The sequence below is a fragment of the Chroicocephalus ridibundus genome, chromosome 19, assembly GCF_963924245.1.
Source record: "Chroicocephalus ridibundus chromosome 19, bChrRid1.1, whole genome shotgun sequence".
Classification (NCBI taxonomy): domain Eukaryota; kingdom Metazoa; phylum Chordata; class Aves; order Charadriiformes; family Laridae; genus Chroicocephalus; species Chroicocephalus ridibundus.
Window position 1 is genome coordinate 6,936,480 of NC_086302.1, and position 8,457 is coordinate 6,944,936.

Below are 8,457 nucleotides of genomic sequence, written 5' to 3' on the forward strand. Positions count from 1 at the left end.
TATCTAATCTCAACTTTATCTACCTCCATTGACCATCATGACAGAGATGTAACATCTGAACCCTGTGTTTCACACATCAGAAATTACATGGGACATTACAAATTTAATCTCCAACATCTTGCTCTTAAAATGCTGGAACAGGCACTTATTTTGGGGGACATCAGGTTGTTTTCTCTACCGCAGAACTCATTTCATGTACCTTCAAGTTTCAGGGTGAGTAAACTGCCAGCATAAAGTCTGCATTTCACATTTAATGCTCTAGTTAAACTGGATTAAGATGGGAGTGAATTTTACAGCAAAACACATTTGAAATTAAAATCCCTATCCTGAACTAGCGTAATCCACTTAAGTTTCCTGTGGGGAATTTGGATATTCTTATTCCAGAACCAGGCTGTACCCACTGGGAATTAATAACATATGGTATCGTGTTTGCACAGCTTCTTTCGGGTGGTGTTTAGGGCTCATTCTGTCATTCCGCACGTATCTTTAGCAAATAAAATACTTCATGAAACTTAATCAGTCCTTCAGGACCTTAATTTTCCTCGTAAGTTTTGGGGGGTAAATTCGTACCTGATAGTGCTGTATCAGAAACAAAGGCAGCCAGTCCTAATCTGGTTCACGTTCGTATGATTTTTATGGCCTGGACCTAGACAGAGAACTTTGCCCTTTTCTCTTCAGATTGCACACCAACTCCATTACTCTTTGGGGCCAAAGAATCAATAAGCTTAATGGAGCAGACATCCCATTTATTTTTATGGGATTTAACACAGTGATAAGCACTGTTTCAGGTAGTAAAATTCCACATCTGACCCGAGCATTTTCCGTTGGGTTCCAGCATCCTCCATCCCAAAATGCAGATAAGGCCTGAAGCTTCAGAGAAAGGGCAAAAGCACTCGTAATGTGCTTAGCCAGTTGTTCAACGGGCAAAAGCAAATTCGTTCCTCTTCCCTTGCAAGTGTTCTTATGTCCTGAAGCATGAGGATTCATTACCCTTATCATAGTCTTAGTTTGCACAGCATCAAAGGTTATTAATGGTCATAAAATTACCTATTGCTGTTTCATATGTAACCACTGTATTTCTTTTTATGGCAAGCTTGTTCCACACTTTGGTTACCCGGAGCTCTTACAGAACAATGCTGTAATCCTGCAAGTTGGATCAGCAGTCATTTTATTCACATTATCCATGTGCACAATATAATATAAGCAATAATCTTTGCCTATTATTCTGACAACACAAAATCCCATTAAGGTCAATGGTTCAAGAACTCATTTGACTTTGGTGGAACATGGGCTCATTAAAATAAGGCACAAATGCCACTTGAGGGGGACCTAGAAGATCTCTGGAAATGGGAGCAGAAGGTCTGTATTGTTCTCTTTCTTGACTCCCCACCACTGATACTAACAAAAGGCAGCGTTTAGCAATGGGAAGGAAGAAATTTTTCACTCTGAGGGTGATGAGACACCGGCCCAGGTTGCCCAGAGAAGCTGTGGCTGCCCCATCCCTGGAGGGGTTCAAGACCAGGTTGGACGGGGCTTGGAGCAACCTGGGCTGGTGGGAGTTGTCCCTGCCCAGGGCAGGGGGTGGCACTGGGTGGGCTTTAAGGTCCCTTCCAACCCGAACCATTCTGTGATTCTATGATTTCCATCCTATGAGAAATCCCATTTTTGGGGAGCTTTTCTTCAATCCAGATCAGAAGGAAATTTATGACATGTTGCACACGAAGGGACGCACACCCCGCTTTCCCCCCACGAGGCAGAACATCGGCAGCAGGGATGCCGGGCAGCTCCCTGGCAGCGAGTGAGGAGCGAGCATCAGTGGAGGAGAAAACGCTCCCTGCCCAAATGATGTGACATTCACAACAGGATGATCAAGGCATGAAATCATAGACTGGCTGTAAGGAACACAGAAGAGGAACAAGAAATGAGTCTGCAAGTATGTTAATTGATAAGGGGGAGATCAAATAAGCGGCTGGTGCACTCTTCAATGGAGAGGCACAGATCGGGACAGACAGGGCGGGTAACGTGCACAGTGCCATGTTTGCGGAGTCCGATACAGGCAAGCGGTGTTTGGCTGGGCTGCACGTGAGCGTTAGTAACAGCAGAGAATGTGCTTGTGCCACAGCAAGGGAAAGAAGTGAGCTGGGGAATATTGCAATACGTACTCTCAGGTGGACCTCGCTTGGTAATGTCTGGAGCACTCGCTGGCAGAAACGACGCAGGGTCATAGCTAGTGTGACTCTTGTCAAGGACGCATGGACAGGGGGTGATGTCCCAGCAGGCTGGAAAAGGACAAGCCTTGCGCCTGCATGTGGGGAAAGGGAGACCGCACGACCATACATCCGTTACCTGGGTCAGACCCAATACACACAGATAATCAAACCGGTCCTTTGTAAACCTCTAGAGGATAACAAGGAGATGAATCACAGCCAGAACAGATTTGTCAAGAACAATCCAATCTCCTCTCATGAGAGGGTCACAGGCTTTGTGTGTAAGGGAGAAGGATGGGCTCTTGTGATGCTTTGGATGTTGTCCACGTTGCATGCTCAGAGGCAAGGTGGAGAGACATGACTGGCTACTTAATGAGCCCAAAATACTTAAAAAAGACCATTCAGAGTAGCCAACAATTCTTCGGGCTGTTTGAGGTGGAGCAGGGACCCACCTTGGACCTGGTGCTATGTGAGGTGTTCATTGCTGACTCCGATTATGAACTGGAGAGTATTTAGCTTAGGGGTGGAGGAAGCTACAAATGCGGGTGTACACAATTAGCTGAAGACACTGCATTAATAATTGAAATACTGTAATACTTAGATACTATAATAATTGAAATGCTATCTCAGGAAGGAAATGGCTAGTTTCTGCTCTGCGGAAGAGAACCAGGGAGTGATGGTGGATTGCACAGAGTCAGCACTGGCAGAAGAAGATCTCCTGGTGTATCCAGGGAGAGTTGTAGAAAGGTATGGGAGGAACCTTCTTGATGTGTTCAGCCCAGAAAGGTGTCAGCTGAAGTTGAGAGTTCATGGATGGACCCAGAGAGGATGTAGACAACCTGAGGACAGCAGCAAGAAAATCCAATTTAGGGAAGAACTGGATGAGCTGGGGCTGTCTAATCAAGGGAAAATTGACCAAGGACACCAAAATAATCACCTGCAAATACATAAAAGGAAAACGATGAAAGGAAAGGAGTGTGCCATTGCCCATCACCTTTGGAGACAGGATGAGAAATAATGGGTTCACCTCCATCAAGGAATATTTATATAGGCATTACGAGAGCCTTTCTAATAGTAATAATGGCACAGCACTGACATAGGTTGTGCAGCTGATTGATTGCAAAATCTCAGTTCCTAGAGGCTTTCAGGAACAGGTTATACAAATATCTGCTCAGAAGGGTTTCTGTAGAGCAGATCCGATGTTGTAGCTGTGACTAGATTAAATGTCTTCAGTCGTGTCACCGCCAAGGCTGTGCTTGTATATAAAATGTCATTCCTAATATTAAAAATCCATGTAAGATGGATGGTGTTATATATTTATATATTCAGATTTGCAAATATACACCTGAATATTAACCTTCGTATTCAACAATCATATAGAAGCCCACATTTAATGACTTCAAAATAAAAAAAAAGATGTAATTTATTTGAAATGAGAACATCGGAGTTTTCAATTTCTCCAGAAAATATCACTGAAATAAGCGATGAAAGATTTTATTTAAAAAAAAAAAATAAAGTAGAAGCAACCCTGCATTTTCCAATAGAAGACGGATCAGTCTGAAGTGCAGAGTCACCCTAATTCCCAGCAATTAACACTGAATGGCCTCCAGAGAGATTTCTGCTGTAAAGAAGAGAGTTAAAATATTAACTCCCTACTCTCTCTGAGTCTTTATATGTGACTTATTACTGTCATTAATAGATCCTTATCTTTGCAAAGATATTGATGAAACAGGGAAGTGCTAGCTCCATAGAGGGAAGCTTCCCCACGTCACCAGAGGGGCTGGAAATCCATCCCCGCCTTCACAGATCTTTGCCCCCAGTTTTACAAGCAAAGAAACCGAATCCTGTGGAAGGGCAGAGCCTCGCTTAAAGGTTACAGGGTGAAAAGCAGCTCAGCACCCAGGGCAAGTGGGAACTCAAAATGCTCCTTCTAAACAACAGAGGATGTGGGAGGCTGCACAGGGGCATGAACTCCAAGATTCCTCCGAAGAAGGGATAGAAAGAAGGTCAGATCAGGGTTATGATTTTTTTCCCCCCACTCCAGCAAAGAAACAACTTGTTTTTGCATACTAGAGACGCCTTGCAAACATCATTTCGTCCCTGCAGCTGAAATCCATCACCGGGCTCGGCAAGCCTGGAGGGCAGAGAGGTGAAATGTCTCTGCAGAGGTCACGGGGTGAATTAATGTCAAACACAGGGATGGAGCTCACAAGGCCCCCACGTCTGTTGTACGGCTCATGTTGCTGCTCTGGGCTGATACTCGTATAGTTTATTAACAAAAGACCTAGAGTGAAGTTCAAAAGCAGAGAAGTAAAAGGAGGAGGAACGATTAGTATTTACCAGCAGATTTTCCAGCTCCTGGGCTGTTTTTTGCCCTGCTCCTTTCCTCCAGCTGAGAGGTAGAAATGGCTCCTCTGTCCTTCAAGGATGTGCCCAATATTTTAATCTCAACAGTGATCCGCAGCCACTCCAGCAGTAGAAGCAACGCAGACAGCGGCGATCTCCCAGCCCTGAAACAAAAAACCAGGGATACAGAGCCCAAGGGTCCCTTCTTCAGTGACCTTTTCCATGCGTTTTCATCCCATCCTACCTCTGCCGCCCCCATTTCCTTTCTTGTCTTTTCTCCTGCACTCACGAAGGCAGCAACAAGTGCTCGGCTTGGTTGCGACTGCCTCTGCCGATGTACGCGCTCGCTGGTTTGATCTTTCCAGGGACTCACGGAAATAGCTGCGGGTTCCCCGTGGAGGCGGGAGGTGGATCGAGGGGGTGGATGACACAGAAGGAGAAAACGAGGGCTTTCGTCTCGCTGCACTGGGGCGAGTGTGTGTAGGGGCTGTCGCTGCTCATACACCCTGCGTTAGGGAGATTGCTGCTAAATGGCCCAACAAATGCCAATGACGTGTTTATTCCCACATCGGAATTCCCGCACGTGCATGAGTGAAATTATTTTAAGAAAGCTTTGGGAAATTTTTTGCTGGGGTTATTTTCACTCCTTGCGCTGGGCACCTTAGTGTTATCAGCGTGGATGTGGAGAAAAGCAATCAGCAGGCTCTCTTTTAGAAATGATGTGTTCAGGCTGCAGGGAAGTGTCAGGTCAGTGGAACTTGCCCTTCCTCTTACAGCAGCAGGAGCCTGGGTTTAGCTCCACGCCTGCACGAGGCTCCCCCGCGCATCTGGTCGCTGCTGGGGAATGGGATGTTCCTCTTCCGTGACTCGCTCAGCACTGGCCAAATATCAGCAGATACAGATTGCAAAGCTGACCCGCAGAGAGAAATCCCTGACGCATAGTATCCTGGTTTGAGGTAAAACAGAATCAGTTTTCTGATTCGTAATTTTACTTTTCAGCTGGGCCTCTTCTAACTGACTGAAGCCTGAAATTAACAGCGTATTGTTCAGACACTGTTCACTCTCAGAGTGGTGAGACCTGATTACACCACGGAACGGTGCGCACAGAGGCTCTTGCTTAGACTTATTGCTATAACAACCAAGGTCAGCTAACTTCGCTGTTTGCCCCGTTGGAGGGTCGGAAGCGGAGAAGCGCAGAGGGGTCCCACCTGCAGGGAGGAGGGGATGGGTCAGGGGACCCCAAACTGACCAACAGGGTATTCCATCCCATCTGCATCACGCTCGGTATAAAAGCTGAGGGATCAAAGGGTCAGGCTCTTTCTTCAACAGCTGACGTCTGAGGAGGACCCTGTCTGTTCATCTGCCTTTGATCCTGATCCGAGCACTCCTGACTCTAGTTCCGGAATTCAGCTCCTGTCCATCGCTGACTCCAGTCTGGGACTTTCCCTGTGTCTGCCGGTGAAATGATCGTCGTCCTGGGAGCTGGATATGGTTTTGTATATATTATATACTTTTTTCTATAATTTTTATAATTCTATTATTATTTACTATTTTCTTATTTATTATTATTTTCATTAAAATAGTTTAGTTCTTTTTCTAAACTCATAAATCTCCTTATCTCTTCCTCTCCTCTCTGAGGAGAGAGCCGGGGGGAGGGCCATCTGTTGTTCTGATCGGCCAATCCGGCCAAAACCACAACACATAGAAAATCCCAAAAGTCCAGACAGTGATTCCTAACTATGCAGGAAATCACTGTCTTTCAAAGTCCTTTCAAGCTGGAGGAAGGAAAAAGTGGTGGAGATCTACAGAAATGGAAGTTGTGATCATCTTCTTCCTTCCACAGGCAGCTGCTTCAGAGTCCTGCCTGTGTCAGGCTTCCCAACCCGTTTTCCAGTGTTCCTGTGATAAAAAGATCACTGAAGACTTGAGAGCAGCACGGTAACCGCAGAGCTGGCCAGCACCGCTTCGTCGTCTCTGCCCCTAAATCCACCTGTCGCCCCGCACAAATACGTTAAGCTCTTTAGTTATTCTGGGTTTGTGCAGCCCCGGGGGAATTCCTCGGCACTAATTAATATGGCTTTTACCAAGATTACTATCATCGCTTCCCGGAAGCGTTTTACTCGCTTAAAGCATCTCATCTCTTACGCTGGGGTTTCCTTGCAAGGAAACCTGGAACCTGTATTTCTGAGGGGTCCTGCACAAAGCAGCCCAGATAAGGGGCAGAGGAACAGAAACCCTGCGCTCCACCGCTTGCACCCCCATTCGTAGGAATCCAGGCTGACTGCAGCACTCGATATCTGGACCTACTGGTGTCTGCTGTATCTCAGCCCAGATAAGGATCTTTCCTCTCTGCTTCCTGTGGCTTTGACAAATAATCCAAAGATCGGCCCCTGATTGTTCCAGCAATGAAAGGACATAGACAACTCCGCTCAACTGCTCCAAAACTTCGCAGAATCCTTCCCTGCCTTCCTTTTTTTCAGCTCCATTTCTAAGGTGGCAGCCTTCGCGAGAAAGGTGAGTTGCCCTGGCAACATCTCAACACTTTGCCTAGACATAAATTACCTGTCAGTCTCGGAGAAAATGATGAACTGGGTGAATCTGCAGGGTTTCTCCTTCTAAACCAGTTTTTTTCTTCCCCTTTCCCCAGATAACTTAACCAGTGGCCCTTAAAGTCTCTAGTAAATAAAAGGAAATTAAAAAAAAAAAGAAAGAGGTGGAATAGCCCGTTTCTGAGAATTCAGTGAACATCTGCTCTACCTGTAACCAGTGGAGCCCCAGGGGAAGGTCCTGCTGCTGGAAATCTCCCACCCGTAGAAGCTCTTGGACGGGAATGGTTGAAGGTAGTTGAGGGTAGGGGAAGGGAGACAGGCTGGTCCAAGGGGAAGGCAAGGGAAGCTGGGGTAGATGGCTTCTGCTCTAAGAGGTGCTGCATCTCCCTTTGCTCGCCGTCGCCTACCACTAAAATCAGGGTTCCTCTCTGAGCCCTGCAGGGATGGTCAGGGTGAGGGAACTCGGTGTTTTCTGCACCTTAAGCCCTGCCTTAAATCCTGCAACCAGAGCACCACAGGCTCCACAGCTGCTCCGGAATTTCTGCCAGAACCATCAGGAGTGAAGGGAGACGCAGCACCTCCCTGCCTAGTGCAGCGTAAACCCCTGGAGCCAGCGCTCAGGAAGCCGTGGGGATGCGCAATGCCTTTGAGGGATGCCCACTTCTCTGTCTCGCTGGACTTTCCTCCCAAAAGGGAGGGGTGTATGTGCACCACGGAGCATTTACACGCCCAGGTGAGGCAGGCACAGGCTCAGTGGGAAGCCCCCGCTCATGCACCGGGAGGGCTGTGCTCTCCGCACCAGGAAGGGCTGCGGTCCTCAGTCGGTAAATAATTCAGGAAAATTTATGTAACCATAACGCAAGCATGTTTGTGTGTCCTTGTGAGATCTCCCAGGCACCACGGATTGGATCAGTCAGGCTGGGGAACCCCCGCCACAGTATCTGTTGGTGCCCACATCCTCTGAAAAAAAAAATACATTAAAAAAATATAAATCACCTCTTGTTTCTTAACCGTCTTGTCCAGTGTTTTCTCTTTGCAGGAGATTCTGAGACCCAGTCTGTGGAGAGAGCAGGGATGTGACGCGCTCCCTTGGGCACACCGGGCAGGGTGATGCCCTGATTGTTCTCTGCAACTCCCTGAAAGGAGGGGGTAGCCAGGGGGGTCGGTCTCATCTCCCAAGGAACAGGCAATAGGATAAGAGGAAACGGCCTCAAGTTGCACCAGGGAAGGTTTAGGATGGGTATTAGGAGAAATTTCTTCTTGGAACAGGCTGCCCAGGGAAGTGATGGAGTCACCATCCCTGAACACATCTAAAAGACACGTAGACATGGTGCTGAGGAACATGGTTTAGTGGT

General features: G+C 47.1%; 1 long non-coding RNA gene across 2 annotated transcripts; it reads right to left on the minus strand.

The window, feature by feature from the left end:
- Window positions 1-1,246: 1,246 nt before the first annotated feature.
- Window positions 1,247-4,902, minus strand: LOC134525274 (uncharacterized). 2 transcript variants are annotated; one of them, XR_010073739.1, is made up of 4 exons: window positions 4,798-4,902; window positions 4,548-4,717; window positions 2,163-3,046; window positions 1,247-1,892 (listed from the first exon to the last, which is right to left on the minus strand). It is a non-coding gene; the product is annotated as an uncharacterized LOC134525274 (long non-coding RNA). The 2 variants fall into 2 exon arrangements; XR_010073738.1 differs by having other exon boundaries at window positions 1,247-3,046.
- Window positions 4,903-8,457: the final 3,555 nt, after the last annotated feature.